The sequence below is a fragment of the Phocoena phocoena genome, chromosome 3 (assembly GCF_963924675.1).
Source record: "Phocoena phocoena chromosome 3, mPhoPho1.1, whole genome shotgun sequence".
NCBI classification, from domain to species: domain Eukaryota; kingdom Metazoa; phylum Chordata; class Mammalia; order Artiodactyla; family Phocoenidae; genus Phocoena; species Phocoena phocoena.
The window spans coordinates 129,631,318-129,655,168 of NC_089221.1; positions in this window are offsets into that span (position 1 = coordinate 129,631,318).

Sequence of the window (23,851 nt, forward strand, 5' to 3'; positions counted from 1 at the left end):
ATAATATTACTTAAAGTGATGAAAGGGAAGAAACTACAACCAAGATTACTCTACCCAGCAAGGATCTCATTCAGATCCAATGGAGGAATCAAAAGCTTTACAGACAAGCAAAAGCCAAGAGAATTCAGCACCACCAAACCAGCTCTACAACGAATGCTAAAGGAACTTTTCTAAGTGGGAGACACAAGAGAAGAAAAGGACATACAAAAACAAAATCAAAACAATTAAGAAAATGGTCACAGGAACATACATATTAATAATTGCCTTAAATGTGAATGGATTAAATGCTCCAACCAAAAGACACAGCCTCGCTGAATGGATACAAAAACAAGACCCATCTATATGCTATCTACAAGAAACCCACTTCAGACCTAGGGGCACTTACAGACTGAAAGTGAGGGGATGGAAAAAGATATTCCATGCAAACGGAAATCAAAAGAAAGTTGGAGTAGCAATACTCGTATCAGATAAAATAGACTTTAAAATAAAGAATCTTACAAGGGACAAGGAAGGAAACTACATAATGATCAAGGGATCAATCGAAGAAGATGATACAACAATTGTAAATTTATATGCACCCATCACAGGAGCACCTCAATACCTAAGGTAGCTGCTAACAGTTATAAAAGAGGAAATTGAAAGTAACACAATAATAGTGGGGGAATTTAACACCTCACTTACACCAATGGACATATCATCCAAAATAAAAATAAATAAGGAAACAGAAGCTTTAAATGACACACTAGACTAGATAGATTTAACTGATATTTATAGGACATTCCATTCAAAAACAGCAGATTACACTTTCTTCTTAAGTATGCATGGAAGATCCTACAGGATAGTTCAAATCTTGGGTCACAAATCAAGCCTCAGTAAATTACAGAAAATTGAAATCATATCAAGCATCTTTTCTGACCACAACGCTATGAGATTAGAAATCAGTTACAGGGAAAAAAACGTAAAAAACACAAACACAGGGAGGCTAAACAATACATTACTAGATAACCAAGAGATCACTGAAGAAATCAAAGAGGAAATCAAAAAATACCTAGAGACAAATGACAATGAAAACACGATGATCCAAAACTTTTCGGACGCAGCAAAAGCAGTTCTAAGAGGGAAATTTATAGCTACACAAGCCTACCTGAAGAAACAAGAAAAGTGTCAAATAAACAATCTAACCTTACACCTAAAGGAACTAGAGAAAGAAGAACAAACAAAACCCAAAGTTAGCAGAAGGAAAGAAATCATAAAGATCAGAGCAGAAATAAATGAAATAGAAACAAAGAAAACAAGAGCAAAGATCAATAAAACAAAAAGCTGGTTCTTTGAGAATATAAACAAAATTGATAAACCATTAGCCAGACTCATCAAGAAAAAGAGGGCGAGGACTCAAATCAATAAGATCAGGAAAGAAAAAGGACAAGTTACAACAGACACCGCAGAAATACAAAGCATCCTAAGAAACTACTACAAGCAACTCTATGCCAATAAAATGGAAAACCTGGAAGAAATGGACAAATTTTTAGAAAGGTGTAACCTTCCAAGACTGAACCAGGAAGAAATAGAAAATATGAACAGACCAATCACAAGTAATGAAATTGAAACTGATTAAAAATCTTCCAACAAAAAAAAGTCCAGGACCATATGGCTTCACAGGTGAATTCTATCAAACATTTAGAGAATAGCTAACACCCATCCTTCTCAAGCTACTCCAAAAAATTGCAGAGGAAGGAACACTCCCAAACTCATTCTATGAGGCCACCATCATCCTGATACCAAAAAACCAGACAAAGATACTACAAAAAAGAAAATTACAGACCAATATCACTGTTGAATATAGATGCAAAACTCCTCAACAAAATACTAGCAAACAGAATCCAACAACACATTAAAAGGATCATACACCATGAGCAAGTGGGATTTATCCCAGGGATGCAAGGATTCTTCAATATACGCAAACCAATCAATGTGATACACCATATTAACATATTGAAGAAGAAAAACCATATGATCATTTCAATAGATGCAGAAAAAGCTTGTGACAAAGTTCAACACCAATTTATGATAAAAACTCTCCAGAAAGTGGGCATAGAAGGAACCTACCTCAACATAATAAAGGCTATATATGACAAAGCCACAGCAAACACCATTGTTAATGGTGAAAAACTGAAACCATTTCCTCTAAGATCAGGAACAAGACAAGGATGTCCACTCTCACCACTGTTATTCAATGTAGTTTTGGAAGTCCTAGCCATGGCAATCAGAGAAGAAAAAGAAAGAAAAGGAATACAAATTGGAAAAGAAGAAGTAAAATTGTCACTGTTTGCAGATGACATGATACTATACGTAGAGAATCCTAAAGACGCCACCAGACAACTACTAGAGCTAATCAATGAATTTGGTAAAGTTGCAGGATACAAAATTAATGCACAGAAATCTCTTGCATTCCTATACACTAATGGTAAAAAATCTGAAAGAGAAATTAAGGAAACACTCCCATTTACCATTGTAACAAAAAGAATAAAATACCTAGGAATAAACCTACCTAGGGAGAGAAAAGACCTGTATGCAGAAAACTATAAGACACTGATGAAAGACATTAAAGACGACACCAACAGATGGAGAGATATACCATGTTCTTGGATCGGAAGAATCAATATTGTGAAAATGACTATACTACCCAAAGCAGTCTACAGATTCAATGCAATCCCAATCAAACTACCAATGGCATTTTTACGGAACTACAACAAAAAATGTTAAAATTTGTATGGAGACACAAAAGACCCCGAATAGCCAAAGCGGTCTTGAGGGAAAAAAACGGAGCTGGAGGAATCACACTCCCTGACTTCAGACTACACTACAAAGCTACAGTAATCCAGACAATATGGTACTGGCACAAAAACAGAAACATAGATCAATGGAACAAGATAGAAAGCCCAGAGATAAACCCACGCACCTATGGTCAACTAATCTATGACAAAGGAGTCAAGGATATACAATGGAGAAAAGACAGTCTCTTCAATAAGTGGTACTGGGAAAACTGGACAGCTACATGTGAAAGAATGAAAATTAGAACACTGCCTAACACCATACATAAAAATAAACTCAAAATTGATTAGAGGGGCTTCCCTGGTGGCACAGAGTTGAGAGTCTGCCTGCCGATGCAGGGGACATGGGTTCGTGCCCCGGTCCGGGAAGATCCCACATGCCATGGAGCGGCTGGGCCCGTGAGCCATGGCTGCTGAGCTTGCGTGTCCGGAGCCTGTGCTCTGCAATGGGAGAGGCCACAACAGTGAGAGGCCCACATACCGCAAAAAAAAAAAAAATATATATATATATATATAGATAGATAGATAGATTAGAGACGTAAATGTAAGACTGGACACTATAAAACTCTTAGAGGAAAACACAGGAAGAACAGTTTGACATAAATAGCAGCAAGATCTTTTTTGATCCAACTCTTAGAGTAATGGAAATAAAAACAAAAATAAACAATGGGACCTAATGTAACTTCAAAACTTTTGCGCAGCAAAGGAAACCATAAAGAAGATGAAAAGAAAACCCTCAGAATTGGAGAAAATATTTGCAAATGAATATACGGAGAAAGGATTAATCTTCGAAATAAATAAATAGCACATGCAGCTCAATATTAAAAAAAGAAACAACCCAATCCAAAAATGGGCAGAAGATCTAAATAGACATTTCTCCAAAGACGACATACAGATGGGCAAGAAGTTCATGAAAAGCTGCTCAACATCACTAATTATTAGAGCAATGCAAATCAAAACTACAGTGAGGTATGCCCTCACACCAGTTAGAATGGGCATCATCAGAAAATTGACAAACAATAAATGCTGGAGAGGGTGTGGAGAAAAGGTAACCCTCTTGCACTGTTGGTGGGAACATAAATTGATACAACCACTATGGAGAACAGTATGGAGGTTCCCTAAAAAACGAAAATTGAAGTACCATATGATCCAGAAATCCCACTACTGGGCATATACCCAGAGGAAACCATAATTCAAAAAGACACATACACCCCAATGTTTATTGCAGCACTATTTACAATAGCCAGGTCACGGAAGCAACCTAAATGCCCATCGACAGACGAATGGATAAAGAAGATGTGGTACATATATACAATGGAATATTATTCAGTAGGAACGATATTGGGTCATTTGTTGAGACATGGGTGGATCTAAAAACTGTCATACAGAGTGAAGTAAGTCAGAAAGAGAAAAACAAATATCGTGTATTAACGCATATATGTGGAACCTCGAAAAATGATACAGATGAACCGGTTTGCAGGGCAGAAGTTGAGACACAGATGTAGAGAACAAACATATGGACACCAAGGGAGGAAAGCGGCGGGGGGGTGGGGATGGTGGTGGGATGAATTGGGCGATTGGGTTTGACATGTATACACTGATGTGTATAAAACTGATGACTAATAAGAACCTGCTGTATAAAAAAATAAATAAAATAAAATTCATTTTTTTTAAAAAAGAGAAGAGCATTGGCACAAGAAGAGAAAATAAAAGAATATTCTTCTTCAATAGTACTGCATTTTCCGATGACTCATTTATCTCTGAAGTAATTTAGTTGCAAGCCCTTGATCTTCTTTAACTTGAAATGTAGGAGAAAAAAAAAAAAAACACATCAAAATATGACTGTAAGATGAGTCCCTATTTGGAAAATTTAAAGATTACAACCTTCACTTGGACGTGCATTCAAGTTTACCTGGGGAGCGGGGGAATGGAAGTGTTGAACTATGAAATAAATAATAGCAAAGCAATTAAAACATATGTTCAGCACAGAGAAAGGTCAACTGAGGATGTGTCCTACACAGGGAAAAACACAGGCAGGGTCATTTGATGAGGCAAAACAGAACAAAGGGTTTCTCTTAGCTCTCTGAGAAAGATCCAGTCTTACTCTATCTCCCTCTGCAGCTCGCACTGTGCCCCATCTACCTCTCCCTCTCCCTCTCATTTCCCAGAGCCACGGTCAAGTCCATCTCATCCTTCCCCACCTGGACTACCCGATAGCCTCACACCAGCTCTCAAGCCTCTCCCACTCAGTCCCCCCTGAGCGCTGTCCTTTCTAGATTCCTGTCAAGTTCTCCCTGGTACGTTCTAGACAGCCCAGAGGCTACAAACATGCTGTCAGCAGATTATGCCCTGAAATGTTTGGAGTTTTGTCATTGCTGTTATTTTGCTTCACATAGTGGTTAAAAAAGGTTTAGCTGGCCAGCCTTAGTATGTAGGATATTTCACATTAAGGCCTAGATCTGTCCCTCATCCTGAAAAATTACATGATGAGCAACACTGAGCTCCCATCCATGGGACACAAAATGTCCTTGAACTGAAAACCAACTGCCCCTTATCAGTAGCAGCAGTGTCCTTGGTGACTTGTTTTCCTTCTTGCCTGCTTCCTCTTGCTCTCTCCTCTCCTTCTTTCCCTCCCTCTGCTCTCTCCCTCTCAGTTTGCTTCACTTATATTCCCTACTTTGTCACTGCAGATACAGAATCTACAAGCCTCCCATGGTGTAACTTGGAGTCCTTCCCAATATAACCTAACCTACTTTCCCAGACTTATTCATTTGATACCTTCATTTACTAGTCTATTCTCTGTGTACTTCCATACCTCACATGCTGCCTTCATATCTTGAAGAAAACCCTTACGTTTCATGCATAATGTTTCTACTGTGTCTCTGAGTTTTTCTGACCACTTGCAAAAGTCAACTCTTCTTCCTCTAGGTTTCGTCAGAAATTAGCACCCAGATCTTTCATCTGATAACTATGAATCACCCTCTGCGTGTGTTCTGACACTCAGTAATGCTTCGCCCGATAATGTTGTGTTCCTTAGAGAACAGAGGATGATGCTTGACAAATGTCTGTGGACTGATCCGTATACAAATTAGGCAATCTGTGTCTGCTTTTCTCATCTGGTCTTTTTTCAGCCACGTGTCATCCATGAAGCAGAAAACAATCAAATCTAGAAAGCATGATCTTGGGGATGGATAGGTTAATTGGAAAGTTGCCATAAAGTCACTCAAGTCACATCCAGTGAGCAGCTTCTCAGTAATGCAGGAAGGATTGCTTTGATAATTATCAAGGCACTTTTCGAATGAATGAGTGCTATGATTACGAAAGAGCTTTTGCTTGTTTCACTTTTCCATTGAACCTACAAAAAAGACCTCAGTTCCAGGGTCAATTTGTAAAGTTACGTTTTCTCTAGCTCCCTTGCTTACGGCAAAGCATTTCTTATGATTTGTACTTTGAACAGAGACAGGCTCTTTTCCTGAGAAAAAGATAACATCAATTTTATCTCGTGCACATCGGCTGTAAGTGAAGCCTTTAGTAGTTCTGCTTCGTATCTCAGCGATCACACATTATTTGTTGGCTTTCACTGAACTATTTTTCTCTGCTTGCTCACCCCACAACTAGGGTTTAAACATCTCTTATCTTGACCATTCATTGAAGAGGTCCTCGTTAGTCTTTAAGTCCAAGGAAAGAAACTTAGGTTAAGATATAGGAGCAGAGAGAGGATAAATGATTATCCTTGGTCATAGTCAGCAAAAGGCAGCTCTAGGGCTAAAATTCAGCCCTACCCTTATTTAGTACTATTTCTATTGTCTTCTCTTCACACCCTGTAGGTTATTAAGCCCCTCATGCCAACTTTAATCAGGAATTTTCTGAAATATTGGATGTCTGCATCAAATCCAGGACGGCCTTAGTTCAGCAATCAGCAAACTAGAGTATGTAGGCCAAATATGGCCTGCCACCTGCTTCTGTAAATAAAGTTTTATAAACAAAAGTCATGCTCATTTGTTTGTATATTGTCTACAGCTGCTTTGCACAGGAAAGTATTTGAATAACTACAACAGGGAGCATATGGCTGCACAGACTAAAATATTTACTATATAACTCTTTACAAAAAAAAAAAAAATGTAGACTGTAGATGCCTACCTTCTTGGTTAAACAGAATGAACTGCAAGTACTACCAAAGGCCGATCATCCCCCTTACAGAACACTAAGTCCCACCTGATAGATGAACAGGCAGATGAATGAAAAAATAAGTGAATAAATGAACTTTTTGAGGATTAATTTAGAATACCCAGATCTGGAGCAGGTCAGACTGGTCTCACCAAGGTCACAGAGATGGAAATTGAATCCAGGAACTTGGATTTTCTTGGTGGGAGCTCCTAGTCTCTAAGCTCACCTTAGTTAGTTGCTGCTTTTGTGAGTGAATGTGACAGCTTTGACATCTTGACTATTTTATCTACTCATCTTTGGTTCTCTTCAAACCTTAATGATAAAGTGTTAATCCTACACTCCCAAGGTCTTGGTGCATCACAGGGATTCAATGCCTGTACAGAGATGCGTCCACACACAGCTCACATGAGACTACTTCCAGTGGTCCTCACCCATCCTGGGGGCTTTTGCTCTTCTCACTCTCATTGAACTGACAGTGAGGAAACAGTGAGAAAAGGTTGAAAGCTCTCTGACCTTTAGTTAATAGAACAGCAGATTCTGCACCTTCCAGAAACAGCATGAAAAGGAAAAGGGAGTGATGTATCACACCAATAAATATTTTCTGATCTAAGTATCAAGTAAGTTATATATGTGATTATATAATATTTTCTGGGGGGAGGGGAGATAAAAGGAAAAGATAGGTGCCACCTCCAATGAAAGCTGTTAAAAAAATTATGTTCAACCCAGTGAGGAAAAATATTGTCAGGGCTTTTATAACTGACAGGCAGCCACAATGTCTACTTTGCAAGACTTGCCATAATGTTGTGTAAATTTAAATTAGTGTAATATCTCATACCAAGCCGGTATTTTATATCAACAATTAAAATGAGAGTTTTAAAGACACTAAAAAGATGTTATCAACCTAAGCTACTAGCACAGTGGTACCTGATGTCAGTTTTAGCCAGCATTAATTTTATTTTGCACGGGGTTGAGGGTGAGGGGACCTGAACACAGACATTTATAGAGGAAAGATTACATTCACTAATGGTATTCTCTAAAGCTCTAATGCTACTCACTCATGGGTACTGTTTAAAATTTCTTTCCTATGGGGCTTTGCTTTCCCTGTTGGAGTTTCTCCATGTTGGAATTTGGGGTAACAAATGTGTTAAGAGCCTATTATGGGCAGAGCACTATGTTATATTTAGGGTGGGACAGAGAAAGACCTGCACTCAAAGGGCTTAAAGTCCAGTGAAAAAGAGGAAAAGAAAGAAACAACAAAACCTTGAGGGAAGATGCTTCCACTTTGGTTTCATTTCTTAGCATATGCATCAGTGAGGAGTTTGAAATGACTGAAAGCAGGGAGAGGGGGCAAAATGGTGAGGTGAGCTAGGCCAGTGGTCTAGCCATGAGTTCTCTTCAAATGATTCCTCTTGCTTGGGAATAACCTGTGATAACCATTTTTGAATGAGATTCGATCCCCCAGACCCACATTCAGGCCAGAGGGAAAACAGGATCTCTGATAGTACAGCCTGGGGATCTGCATGGTAACAAATGCCCCAGTGGATCCTTGAGCAATTAGAGTTTGGGAACCAAACACACTCCCTTCCATCAAATCCTAAGTCAGAAACCATAGGTCATCCTCCACGTGTTCTCCACATCCCTGACATCAGTGGGTATCAAACGCTATGTTTTTCAGAGTCAGCTGGTGGGGGTGGGAGGGGAGTGGCTAAAACACACTGGGCTCTGCTTCCGTGAGCCTGATTCTGTGTCTCTAGGGTGGGGCTTTTCTTTTTTTTTTTTAATTTAATTTTATTTTATATATTTTTAACATCTTTATTGGGGTATAATTGCTTTACAATGGTGTGTTAGTTTCTGCTTTATAACAAAGTGAATCAGTTATACATATACATATGTTCCCATATGTCTTCCCTCTTGCGTCTCCCTCCCTCCCACTCTCCCTATCAGGGGGGTGGGGCTTTTCAGGCAAGTAGATTCCCAGTTACGCCATGAGAAATAATACCATAAATCCAACTGGCCAGCAAATCCTTTTGCTTTTACTTCTTTAACATTGCTAATTCTTCTTCAGTCTTCTCTCCTTCCCCACAGTCACAGCATTAGGCTACTCTCATCTCTCACTAGAAATTTGGAAAGAGCCTGCTTACTCTTTCTGCCTTTCGTCTTACCCTCAAACCAGTTGTTTAAACTGTTATGAAGTACCTCAAATATACACAACTAAGCATGCCTCTTCTTGGCTTACGTTTCATCCATGATTTCTCATCCCTTTAGGATAAAGTCCACATTTCTATTTCTGGGGTACAAAACCCTCTGTGATCTGGCCCCTACTTTCCTTTCTCATTCTACCCCATTCTACACACAATCTCGGAAATCTCACTCCAAGTTCCTGTCCTCTCATTATACCACCGTGCAGTATTATACTGTTATGTGATGACTTAATGAAAGCCAGTCTCCACACTACGGTTTAAGCTTCATGAGGGTAGAACCACATCTGTTTGATCCTAGTGTCTAATACATTGTCTGGCCTTATATGAGAACTCGTTAAAATTCTGTTATGTAAAGGAATAAAATATAAGGCAGTCTAAAACATGTTAATGCTCCATGTCTAAAAATGTTAATTTTCTTGTTTGGGATAACTTCCTCTCTTTATCTCTCTGCCTCTACCCATCAAATCATTCAGGTCCTAGTACATGTGCTCTGAGCTTACTCCTTTCCTGCTTACTTTCCATTTTTTTTCACATCTTTATTGGAGTATAATTGCTTTACAATGTTCTGTTAGTTTCTGCTGTACAACAATTACTTTCCGTTTTTAAAGAAACTTCTGTCATATCATATCCTTTGATATGACTCAAACAAAGGTTACTGGTCCAACGTACTGTTCTCTTTACATAGCTGATTGTACTTATCACCTTATATTGCAATTATTGGCTGGAACGTCAATCTCCCCTATGGTGCAATGAGACAACTGAGAGCAGGGGCTGTATTTCATTCAATTTTTGAATTCCAGCACATAGCACAGTACCTGACATAGACTAGTTGCCCGATAAATGTTGGTGAATGAATCATCATAGAAATGAATGTCAGTGAATCAACAGGTGAACCAATCTGTGGATGAATTAATAACCATAGGTTGAAGCAGCAAACTTATGCAAACTCTCCTGACAGCAGATGGAGGTCAAAACCACAAGTTTCCAGTCCAACAGGAGAATATGGCCAGTGTTTAGATTTCTCACAAATAGGTTAGGTTACTGACACGATCCGGAAGCCCTGCTGGGGCTGGGAACACAGGTAGAGGTTGGTCAGAATTTATCATCTTGGAGTCAGAGTCTTTTCTAAATACAGATACGGACATGCCATGGCTTTCATCATGGACTTTCAATCATTTCCCAGTTCCTATAAGAAAATGTTCAAATGTTGTAACCTGTCATTCAAGACTACCTAATATCAAGGTCCAAATTATCTTTTAGCCTTTGATCCCTATTCCTTCCTCACACACACTGCTGTCCCTATAAAGACCACTGGATCTTCTCCTGGGACTCCTACCTTTCTGTATTTTAGCTCATGCCTCTTCTCCTTTAGTGGGCAGTCCTGGCCCATTTTCTCCAGATGAAATCCTATTCATCTTCAGCAACATCACAAATACCACCTCCTTCGTGAAGCCTTCCTTGATTCTTCCTAATATAAGCATTCTGGCTTTTATACAGTACAGTGGCAAAGTATACACATTTCAGGGTCAGACTCCTTGCGACTGACTCGGCTCTATTATTGATCTGTTGAACAAGCTAGACATTTCAGTTACTGCCACTTTAAACCTGTTTGGTTTTTTTTTTTTCACCTGAAATGGGATCCATAATAGAATCAACCTCATAGGATTTATGTGAATTAGAGACTAAAGGAGTTGGCCCATTGGAGGAATTACACATAATGCCTGGCAAGAAGCAGACATTCAGTAAGTCAGTTTTTCCACTTTTTCTCCTTCTCATTATGGTATTCCCACTATCCTTTGTCAGCGCATGCTTTGAGTCTATATACCATTTGCTCTGAAAACATCATTAAGGATTGCTGGTATGTCCAGAATCATTTTTCATTTATTTTGTTTCATTCTGATACCTTCTGTAAGAAACGTTCGCTACTTCACTTCAGTCTCTTCCACTGGACCATGATATTTTCAGGGTTATTGGTACCTGGCTAAATTTTTCTGAGCCTTGTTTTTTTCCACCTAGGAAATTAGATAATACCACTATGTTTTCAGGATGTGGGTATTTAATGAGAAAATGTGTACAGAGTGCCAAAGTTCAGTCACCTTCCCATTATGACCCACCCAAGGTAGTCACTCAGTCACTCATTGGATGTAACTGAGTACATGAGATCCCTCAGAAGTGTTTTGAGAGTATACATTATATGCCACATCACTGGCTATCAATGCAGGGAGGAACTTTAGAGTTAGTCTACAGTCATTCACTCTAAAGATCAAGAAACTAGTGAATGCGTTTACCTCACCGGGACTGGAACTCCACACAGTAAATGAATCTAGGTCTCCTGAGTGGTACTCCTCTGCTCTAATTTTACCCCACTGTGTTAACTTTACACCATACCTTCCTTTCACCTGATACTGCCTCTTGATTTGTGTGTCTCTGTGATCCATACCCATGACAGTCATTCTGAAGTATTTTGCTTGAAAAAATTAATAATTAAATGATTGACGTGACTATGGACATTATGTGTTTCTTCTTTTGTCATTCACTACCAACTTGCCATCCCCATGTTACTTTACAGCTACTCCCTTCTCGAGGCAGAGAAAAATGGTTTCAGAAGGAAATATATATAACAAGTCTAGGAGCTGAAAGGATATAATAAGATCTTTCTTGAGTATCATCTCTGCACTTTCCCACTCCTCAAGCAAGCAAAAATAAGTTCTACTGACTGCCCAATAAACAGCACAGGGTTTTCCTCCTTTTATCTAAGACCACTGTTAGTTTTTCCCTTAAGAGACAGGAGTACTTTGTTTTATATTATTTTATTTAAACATCTTTATTGGAGTATAATTGCTTTTCAATGGTGTGTTAGTTTCTGCTTTTTAACAAAGTGAATCAGCTATATGTATACATATATCCCCATATCACCTGCCTCTTGTGTCTCCCTCCCACCCTCCCTATGCCACCCCTCTAGGTGGTCACAAAGCACCGAGCTGATGTCCCCATGCGATGCAGCTGCTTCCCACTAGCTATCTATTTTACATTTGGTAGTGTATATATGTCCATGGCACTCTCTCACTTCATCCCAGCTTACCCTTCTCCATCCCTGTGCCCTCAAGTCCATTCTCTACATCTGCATCTTTACTCCTGTCCTGCCCCTAGGCTCTTCAGAACCCTTTTTTTTTTTTTTAGATTCTGTATATATGTGTTAGCATACGGTATTTGTTTTTCTCTTTCTGGCTTACTTCTCTCTGTATGACAGACTCTAGGTCCATCCACCCTACTACAAATAACTCAATTTTGTTTCTTCTTATGGCTGAGTAATATTCCATTGCATATATGTGCCACCTCTTCTTTATCCATTCATCTGTCAATGGACACTTAGGTTGCTTCCACGTCCTGCCTATTGTAAATAGAGCTTCAATGAACATTGTGGTACATGACTCTTTTTGAATTATGTTTTTCTCAGGGTATATGCACAATAGTGGGATTGCTGGGTCGTATGGTAGTTCTATTTTCAGTTTTTTAAGGAACCTTCATACTGTTCTCCATAATGGCTGTATCAATTTACATTCTGATCAACAGTGCAAGAAGGTTCCCTTTTCTGCACACCCTCTCTAGCATTTATCGTGTGCAGATTTTCTGACGATGGCCATTCTCACCAGTGTGAGGTGATACCTCATTGGAGTTTTGATTTGCATTTCTCTAGTGATTAATGATTTTGAGCATCCTTTCACATGTTTGTTGGCAATCTGTGTATCTTCTTCGGAGAAGTGTCTATTTAGGTCTTCTGCCCATTTTTGGATTGGGTTACTTGATTTTTTGGTATTGAGCTGCATGAGCTGCTTGTAAATTTTGGAGATTAATCCTTTGTCCGTTCCTTCATTTGGAAATATTTTCTCCCATTCTGAGGGTTGTCTTTTGGTCTTGTTTATGGTTTCCTTTGCTGTGCAAAAGCTTTTAAGTTTCATTAGGTCCCAATTGTTTGTTTTTATTTCCATTTCTCTAGAAGGTGGGTCAAAAAGGATCTTGCTGTGATTTATGTCATAGAGTCTTCTGCCTATGTTTTCCTCAAAGAGTTTGATAGTGTTTGGCCTTACATTTAGGTCTTTAATCCATTTTGAGTTTATTTTTTTGTATAGTGTTAGGAACTGTTCTAATTTCATTCTTTTACATGTAGCTGTCCAGTTTTCCCAGCACCACTTATTGAAGAGGCTGTCTTTTCTCCATTGTATATCCTTGCTTCCTGTATCAAAAATAAGGTGACCATATGTGTGTGGGTTTATCTCTGGGCTTTTTTCCTGTTCCATTGATCTATATTTCTGTTTTTGTGCCAGTACCATACTGTCTTGATTACTGTAGCTTTGTAGTATAGTCTGAAGTCAGAGAGCCTGACTCTTCCAGCTCTGTTTTTCTTCTCAAGATTGCTTTGGCTATTCGTGCTCTTTTGTGCTTCCATACAAATTGTGAAATTTTTTGTTCTAGTTCTGTGAAAAATGCCATTGGTAGTTTGATAGGGATTGCACTGAATCGAGACAGGAGTACTTTAAATGATAGTAAAGGAGGCTACCTTCTTTCCTCCCATAACTGAGAAGCACACAGTATGGACTACTAAGGTTCAGAATACAAGACACTTCAGCAGTTGGACAGAGCCACAAACTGGTTTAGGAGAGCCTACATTCATAAAAGTAAAATATGTATGGAAAACACAAAAAATCAAATAAAACCTTTTTAAATTATCCATTTCCTAGATACCCAGAGATAATTTGCTAAGCTAGCACAGTTGCTAGAACAAAGAGTAGGGTCTAAAGAGACTGTGCCTATCAAACTACTTCCTAGGGAGGAGAGAAGAACTTGGCAAAGACTTGATGGGATAAGGTTAAAGCTGACTGTTGAGACTCAGCCAGCAAGAGCCTACTTTGACAGCCTCAGCTGACCTGGAATATTTTAAGGGGCCTTTCTCTCCCCCCCTCTTCTAGAAATGAGCTCTCCTGAGGCCTGGGGGCGTCAATCATATCACACACGTCTGCATGAATGTGGGGACAAGGCAGAGAGGAAGGTCATATCAGGGAAATGACATGATGTGAGATAGCTTTAATGAAGAATCCTCAGAAAGAAGACAGGAAAACTCAGGTTCATGTTCTGGCTCTGCCACCAATGGGCCATATGACTTAGGGCCCCCTTCTTCCTCTTGCCTGTTCTCAGCTTTTGTGTCTGTAAAAGAAATGGAGTAATCGTTCTCCATCTTAGATATACATTAAAATTACCTAGGTAGCTTAAACAAACAAACAAACAGTGATCAGTCCTACACCGGATCAATTAAATTTGAATCCTAAAGATAAGGCTGAAGCAACAGAAAGTTTCCCAGGTGCAGGCAGGCCTGAGAACCAGGTTGGGCAAGTCATAAGTCCTCAAAGCTTAGAAAGTATCAGAGTCAATTGCTCAGCTTGACAAAAGCTGAATGTGCTATGATCTCACAGCAATTCAAGAATTATAATGAGAATGAAGAATTTACATTCTTACATACTACCCGAGGGGATTTTTATAGACAACAAAATCTGAAAATATTTGGACTAGATGGTTTTTGAAGATGCTTTTAGATTTTTACAAGTTATCATTTTGTGGGCTCCATAACTGTGGGGCAAAATCATAGTGATGGTAGAGAAACTGAAGCATCAACTAACTAGGTTCCATTCAATCCCCAAGCAACAGTGTTTGAAACAAGCTGGGCTTGAGAACCAGTGTAACATGTGTATTCAAGTAAATGTGTGAATGTATGCTATATGAGCCAGAGTAGACAGTGGTTCAGAGATAAGGCTGGATTCACATTCCATGGTTTAAAAATGGGTTTCCCATTTAATAGTTCGGCAACATTGTGTACTTTAAAAAATACATCCAAGTCTCATTTTTGTCAACTATTAAGCAGGGATAATAACAGTGGACACACTGTCAAAATACGAGAGAATGCAGGTAAAGCACTTAACACTGGCAAGGCCCGGCACAGAGTCAGCACACAGTAAATGAAACTAATCATCACCACTATCATTCATAGCACTACATGGACCAGGTTTTCTCCTCCTCTGTACATTTATAAATGGCCATTCTTCAAGAGGTCGGCTCAAGCCCCGTGTCCTTCATGAGCAAAAATTCTTGATGGCTCCAGTATTCATTCACCTGTTTTCATCTCTGATATACTACAGCATCAATAGCAATACCGTATGCTTGTGCTTCCTCTATGTCCTGTATCATATGTCATCCCTGTACAATGTTCCATGCATACACAGTGGACCTGTCTTCCCAATGGTATTACATAATTCTAACAACCCCTTGACTTGTTTCGAGAGGAGAAAATGGGAATAGAGAAGAAAATCATCACGGTATTATGAGAGATGAACTGTTTTCCTTAGAAGCACCTACTGTATCTTCCATCCCAGCATCAAACTACCCTTTGAAAAAGTTTCCATCCTCCAACCTCAGACTTCATATTTGACAGACTTCACTCCTAGCCCCACTCCTAGCCCCAAGAATTGGATATAATGTAGACTGGGCCAACTGGTACACATAATTTCCCTGAAACATTGATGTGTGTAGGAACAGGCACATGTCCTAAATATACCCAAATAGAATAATCCCAACACTTATGTAGGAAATAATGAGAAAGAAGTTGTTCCTTCCTACTGGAGATCCCAATCTGATAGAATGATGGACTATTCTTGCTGGTGAGCATATTATCATCATAAGATAAGAGTCTAGCTAACAATAAAGCCATAAGAGAAGTAAAGTTTCTTAGAGATAATGTCTGTGACAATATGGAACATCTGGATCCAATAGTACCTGAAGTCAGTATACCAATTAATTTTTCACATATGTCAAATCCTTCCCTTCCCTTTGCCTTGACTTTAATCAGTTTGAATCAAGTTTCTATCATGTGCCACTGGTGGATAAGTTTCTAATACAAGTGGAGAGAAATTTCTAGACAAAACTATCCAATTATATCATTATCCCACAGATCTCTCAACTGAGGAAAGAAGAAAGGTAGTAGCATTGGTAATATCCTTATGCTGTCTTAGGATTTATATGAGCACTTTATCCACATTATCTCATTAATTACTTACAATGATTTTTTTATGACGCAGGTGTTACTATTTCCATTTTACAGAAGAAGAAAATTAAGACTCAATAAACTCAGAAGACTTTCCTAAGGAGGTGACTTCTAGAGTGGCAAAATAAGGACCTCTGAAAACTCTGCTCCTCCATAAAAGTAGGGAGGACATGAGCAAAAACTGTCAAAAATCAGCATTTTTAGAACTCTGGAAATCAACTAAAGGCTTGCAATAATCTGAGGAGTGTTTATTCAAGTCTCTTGTTAAGAACAGCAAGCTTTGTGGCAATTTAACTTGCCCTCACCCCATTGCTGTCTTCCCAGTACCATCGTAGCCTGAAAAATCAGTTTACGAGTACAGTGATTAGAATACCAGCAGGATAGAAGCCACCAGAAGGGCCAGAATGGACGTGGAGATTCCTAAAAAGTTCATCTCCAAAAAACTGTCACTATTTGACCTGACAGCTACTACAATGAAAAGTTCTATTTTCAAGGGTTATTTTTATTCAACCTCACTCAGAGCTTTGTTTGTGTTAAGAGCCCTGCCTGTAGGGTATTTGTTTAAAATAGTTGCAATTGTTTAACACTGTAACTGCCTGAGGTGGCCTTGCCAGTGTGTTTAACAAGGTATCAACTAAAAAGCTTAAGGGTGAAACTGAGCAATAAGATATTTATAGGAGACTTTGTAAAGCCCTGACGTACTCTTGGGAATCTAGAAGATCATGTACAAGCATAGGGCTGTTGGTATGCCAAGGAAAGACACAAGAAAGACATATTGCTGACTTTGAGGCACTTCACTAGTAGGATGTAAATGTTAAGGCAGAGTTGGGGTGCTGGATGCATACTCCAACCAACAGACACAGCCCCTCAGCAAAGACTGAATAATTCACTGGTTTGAGGCATTTAATTTAAAGAAATCTCTGTCTACTAAGCTAACTGAGCAGAGACTTCCGAGAACACACATGACAAAGTATACAGACATTAAGGAATTAGTCCAGGAGTCACTAAACAAACAAGCATCAATAATAATAAATCCTGGGAAGGGAGAGAATTTAATTTCCAGAATTACCATACCATATTATTTAAAATGTCTAGTTTTTCATATATTTTTTGGCATAATGAAAATCATAGAGTTTGATATACAATTTATTTTAATTTTATGCTGGTATGTGCCCTATAAGTTTTGTCCACCTTTTTTTCTACATAATTTTCAATATTAGTGGACATTTTTATACATAAAAGTTTGTGGAATGTTAAAAAAGAAATCTAGTTTTCAACACAAAATTAAGAGACAGAGAAAGAGGAAAGTATATTCACAGGGTATCAAAATCAGTCAATAGAAATTGTTCCTAAAGGAACCGAGATATTGGACTTAACCAACAAAGACTTTAAATCAGCTATTTTAGACATGTTCAAAGAACTAAAGAAGAATAATTAAAATAAAGGAAAGTATGAGAACAATGTTTCACCAACTAGAATACATCAATAAGAAAATAATTTGGTATAAAAAATTCTGGAGCCTACAATTAAAAAATAACAAATAGAAATTTCGTTGAAAGTGCCCAAAGGCCTATCTGAAGTGGCAGAAGTAAGAATCAGTGAACTAGAAGACAAGTTGAAATTATCTAATCTGAGGAAAAGAAAAAAGAATCAAGAAAAATAAACAAAGCCTGGCACAATGGGAGAAGCAGAAGGAAAGAAAAGAGAGAAAGTGGCAGAAAGAGTAATTGAATAAATAATGGTCAAAATTTTCCCAAATTTGATTTTAAAATATTAATGTACATGTTTAAGAAGCTTAATAAACTCCAAGAAGAATAAATTCAAAGGGTTTCATATCTAGAGGCATCACAGTCAAATTGCTGAAAGTAAAAAACAAAGAGAATATTGAAATCAGCAAGAGAATAGGACTCATCACCTACACGGGATCTTCAATAAAATTAACAGCTGACCTATCATCAAAAGCAGAAGTCAGTAAGATGACATATTTAAAGTGCTTAAATAAAAACACCACCAACCAAGAATTCTACATATGACCAAACTAGCCTTTTAAAATTAAGGAGAAATTATGACATACCCAGGAAAGACAAAATCTGAGAGAATTTATTGCTAACAGACCTGCTCTCCAACACTTCTATAGAACAGACCACCTAATAGCAAAATGTATATTCTTCTCAAGAACACAAGGAATATTCTTCAGGTTTATAATATATTATGCCATTAATATATTATAAATCTCAATACATATAAAAATACTGAAATTATACAACATATGTTCTCTGACTGCAATGAACTGAAATTACAAATTAACAATAGAAGAACACTTGGTAACTTCAAAAATACATGAGAATTCAAGAATAAACTTCTAAATAACCAGTGTGTCAAAGAAGAAATCACAAAGGAAGTTAGAAAACACTGAGGTAAATGAAAATGAAAGCATAACCAGGACTAGTGCAATTTAGCTAACGTAGTGCTTAGAGGAAAAAGGTATAGCTGTTAACACGTATTAAAAAAGATGAAAAATCTCAAATTAGCAACCTAACCTTTCACCTTAAGATGATTTTAAAAAAAGGAAACTAAACCCAAAACAAGCAGAAGGAGGAAAATAATAAAAACTGAGAAAGAAATAAAAAAAAAAAAAATAGAAATAATGAAACAACACAGAAGATAATAAAACTAGAAGTTGTTTCTTTTTAAAAAATCAACAAAACTGATTAGCCTTTAGTTAGAATGACCAACGTGGGGTGGGGGGGAAGCAGGAAAGGAGAATCTGTTTACTAAAATCAAGAATTAAATAGGAGATATCATTACCAACTTTTGAGAAATTAAAAAAAACTGATTATAATGGAATACTATAAAATCTGCAAACCAGCAAATTAACTAACTTAAATGAAAAGGACCATTTTTTAGAGAGACACAAACTATTGAAACAATCAGGAAATACCAAGTATTCGGTATGAATAGACTAACAATAAAGAGATTAAATTAAAAACTGTCCACAAGAAAAAATCTAGGAACAGATGGCTTCATGGATTGGTGAATTCTCCTAAATGTTTAAAGAAGCATTAATACAAATCTTACACAAATTCTTTCAAAACTGAGAAGAGGACTGAACACTCCGCAAGTCATTCTTTGAGACAGAATTACCCTGATACCAAAACCAGAAAATGATATGACAAAAAAAGGAAACTATAGACCAACAGCCCTTATGAATATAGATATACAAATCCTCAACATAATACTATCAGAATGAATCTAGCAACATAGAAAGGATTATACAGTATAATTAAGTGGAATTTATCTTAGGAACGCAAGGTTGTTTTTAACATACCAAAGGTAAATTTACTACGACACATTACTAGAAAGAGTGGATAAAATCACATCTCAATTGATGTAGAGACAGAATTTTACAAAACTAAACTTCCGTTCATGATAAAACAAAACAAAAACCTCAAGAACCCAGGAACAGAAAGGAACTTCCTCAACCTGGTAATGGGCATTGTAATATGTTGAATGGTGACACCCAAAAAGATGTGGCTGCTTTCTAATCACTAGAACCTGTACATTTTACCTTGTATGTAGAAAGAGTATGATCTTACATTACAATAGGTGTAATTAAATTAAGGATCTTAAGAGGAGGAGCTTATCCTGGATTATCCAGGTAGGCCCTAATACAATCACATGCACTCTTATAAGATACAGACACACGGCAGAGAAGGTGATGTGAAGATGGAGACAGAGACTAGAGTGATGTGGCCACAAGTCTAGGAATGGCAGAGCAATCACCAGAAGCTGAAAAAGGCAAGGGATAGATTTTCCATTACAGCCCCCTGAGGGAGTGAATCTCTAACACATTTTGAGCTTTAAGTCTACATATCTGTGAGAAAATATATTTCCATTGTCTTAAGTCTCCAAGTTCGTGGTAATAGTATCCTGAAGAAATACAGACATCTACAAAAATCCCAAGGCTAAAAATTTAGTGCTAAAAGATTAAAAACTCTCCCCCTATGATCAGGAACAAGATAAGAACACACACTCTTGCCACTTCTATTCACATTGTAATGGAGGTTGCACCTAGGGAGCTTGGGCAAGAAAAAATAGTATCTAGATTAAAGATAAAAAAGTAAAACTATATCTCTCTTTGTAGGTGACACGATTTTATATATAGAAAATTCTAAGAAAAGAACAAAAAGTGTTTCTGCTAATATACATGTTCAGTAAGGTTTCAGGATACAGAGGGCTATACAAAAATCAATTATATCTCTATACAACAACAATGAGCAATATGAAAATGAAACAAAGAAATCAATTTCATTTATAATGACATCCAAAAACTACAATATTCAACAATAAATTTAACAAAGACATTGTAAGACTTTTACACTAAAAGTATGGAATGCTGTTAAATGAAATTTTAGAAGACCTAAATAAATGGAAAGATATCTCATGTTCATGGATCTGAAGACTAATTTTTTTTTTTTTTGCAGAAATTGACAACCTGACTCTAAAATGCATATGGAAATGCAAGAGACCCTGATTAGCCAAAACCACCTGTCAAAATTTACTACAAAACAGTAGTAATCAAGACAGTGTGGTACTGGCATAGAAATGACATACAAATCAATGGAACAGAATTGAAAGCTCAGAAGTAAAACCTTACTTTACGGTAAATTGATTTTTCACAAGACAATTCAATGGTAAAAGAATGGTCTTTTCAACCAATAATGCTGGCACAACTGGACAGCCACAGGCATAAAAAAAATGACCCCATAATCAAAAATTTTCATTCTGTACCCAAAAATTAATTCAAAATAAACCATAGATCTAGATGTAAGTGCTGAAACCATAAAATTCTTAGAAGAAAATATAGGGTAAATATTCATGGCATTGGATCAAGCAATGGTTTCTTAGATTTAACACCAATAATACAAGCAATAAAAAGAAATTGAAATTGGGCTTTGCCAAAATTTTTAAAAAATGCTTGAAAGGATATCAATAAAGTAAGAAGACAGTACACAGAATGAGAGAAAATATATGCAATCATTTATCTGATGAGGGAATTTTATCCAGAATATATAAAGAACTCTTACAACCTAATAACAAAGAGACCAACAACCCAATTTAAAAATGGACAAAGCATTTGAATAAACTCCAAGGAAGATATTCAATGTCCAGAAAGCACACAAAATATGCTCAATGTCATTAGTCTGTAGGGAAATGTAAATCAAAAGCACAATGAAATACCACTTCATATCTACTAGGAAGACCATAAAAATAAGACAACTGGAAAATAAGTATTGGTGAGAATTTGGAGAAATTGGAATGCTAATACATTGCTGGTGAGAATGTAAAATGGTTTGTAGCCACTGTGTAAAACAATTTTGCATGCCTCAAAAGTTAAACACAGAGTTACCATATGACTCAGCAATTCCACTTCTATGTACCTACTCAAGAGGACTGAAAATACACCCCCACAAAAATTTGTACATGTACATTCATACTAGCGTTATATGTAACAGCCAAAAGGTGGAAACCCAAATTTCCATCAACTGATGAAGAGATAAACAAAACATGGTATTAAGACAATCAAATATTATTCTGGTATATGAAGAAATGATGTGCTAATATGCTACAAAATAGAGGAACCTTTCAAATGTCATGCTAAGGGAAAGAATGCAAACACAAAAGGACATATATTTTACGATTACATTTATATAAAAAGTCCAGAATAGACAAATCATAGATTAGCAGTTATCAGGGGTGAAGGTAAAGAACAGAAAATGAGAAGTGGCCACTAATGAGTAGTGATTTTTTTTTGAGGCGATGTAAACAGTCTGGAAATAGATGGTGGTGATGGACGCACATCTCTGAGTTTTAGAAAGGCCAATGAAAAACACACTTTTAAAAAGTAAATTTATGCCATATGAATTATATCTCAGTTAAGCTGTTTTTGAAGAAAAGAATAAGAAGACTTTCTCAAGAACATGCAACTAGAAGTGAAGATTAATGATGGATCTGAAATAAATTTATATGCCCTTAAATCCTGAGATTATTGTACCATAGTACTTGCTTGGTTAACTCGGCCGACTTGAGTACGATAAAGTATATAGTGTTTGATCATACTCTACTTTGCTTTCACCTTTTATGTACTTTTAAAGAAAATAACGCTTTATAGAGGACAGGAGCCTCAGAGAATTGTAAAAGATGCTCAGAAATACCAGGTCATGCTTCCCTGAAACACAAAGCAGAAGAAAGAGGATATGGCTCACCCAAGGTTATACTTTCCCTCTGAAAAGTCAAGAAACCTCGGAACTGAGACCACACTCAGGCTTGGCTATGGAAATCAGAGTTCAGAAAATCAGGAAAGAGTAGTGAGATGCTTTATTCAAGTACTGAAGGTCAAGCCATGCCCTCACACTATCTGCTGACAAGGACAAAAAATAAAATGTAGCTTTAGGTTAAAAGCCAGGTGACTGGGGACAAAATCTTTGGGTGTACCTTGGTTGCTCTCTTAAATTGGAGCTTTTCATTGAAAAAGCAAGAACATAAGCCTTTGGTGATTTTTTAAAGGTAGGTGAGAAGTTTGACAGGCCAGAGTAGAAAGAATAAGAGGAAAGAGAACTGGTAATTACTGCTATTCAGAGACAAAGGTGTGTGTGTGTGTGCGCGCGCGGGCGTGCGCGTGCCTGCGCCCGCAGCCTTGTGTGTTTGCCATTCTCTGGCTCCAGTTTATTATTTAATTTCTTTCTTTCTGCCAACGGAGACGGCTTTCTCCTGCGACCCTGGCAAAGGGAAGTTACAGAACAGAGAAGATATCAAATTTACCAAATGCATAGAAGATTTATTTTCCAAATTGAAAAATTATTTTTTTCCCAAATTAAGTGTTCATATTGTTTTAGGAATATAATTTGGGATTTCTCCTCCTTCAAACCTGTATTTCTCTTTTGTCCATGTTCTTCCGTACAGTCAATTGATGCATTGTTAAGTGCTTTAAATAGTAAATGTGTTGCTATCTTAAATGCTCTGAGTGAAGCTGTATTAAGAACATAGACATGAGAGCAGAAGCAAGAAGAACTACAATCCTGCAGCTGGTGGAACAAAAACCACATTCACAGAAAGGTAGACAAGATGAAAAGGCAGAGGGCTATGCATCAGATGAAGGAACAAGATAAAACCCCAGAAAAACAACTAAATGAAGTGGAGATAGGCAACCTTCCAGAAAAAGAATTCAGAATAATGATAGTGAAGATGATCCAGGACCTCGGAAAAAGAACGGAGGCAAAGGTCGAGAAGATGCAAGAAATGTTTAACAAAGACCTAGAATAATTAAAGAACAAACAAACAGAGATGAACAATACAATAACTGAAATGAAAACTACACTAGAAGGAATCAATAGCAGAATAACTGAGGCAGAAGAACGGATAAGTGACCTGGAAGACAGAATGGTGGAATTCACTGCTGCAGAAGAGAATAAAGAAAAAGGAATGAAAAGAAATGAAGACAGCCTAAGACACCTCTGGGACAACATTAAATGCAACAACATTCGCATTATAGGGGTCCCAGA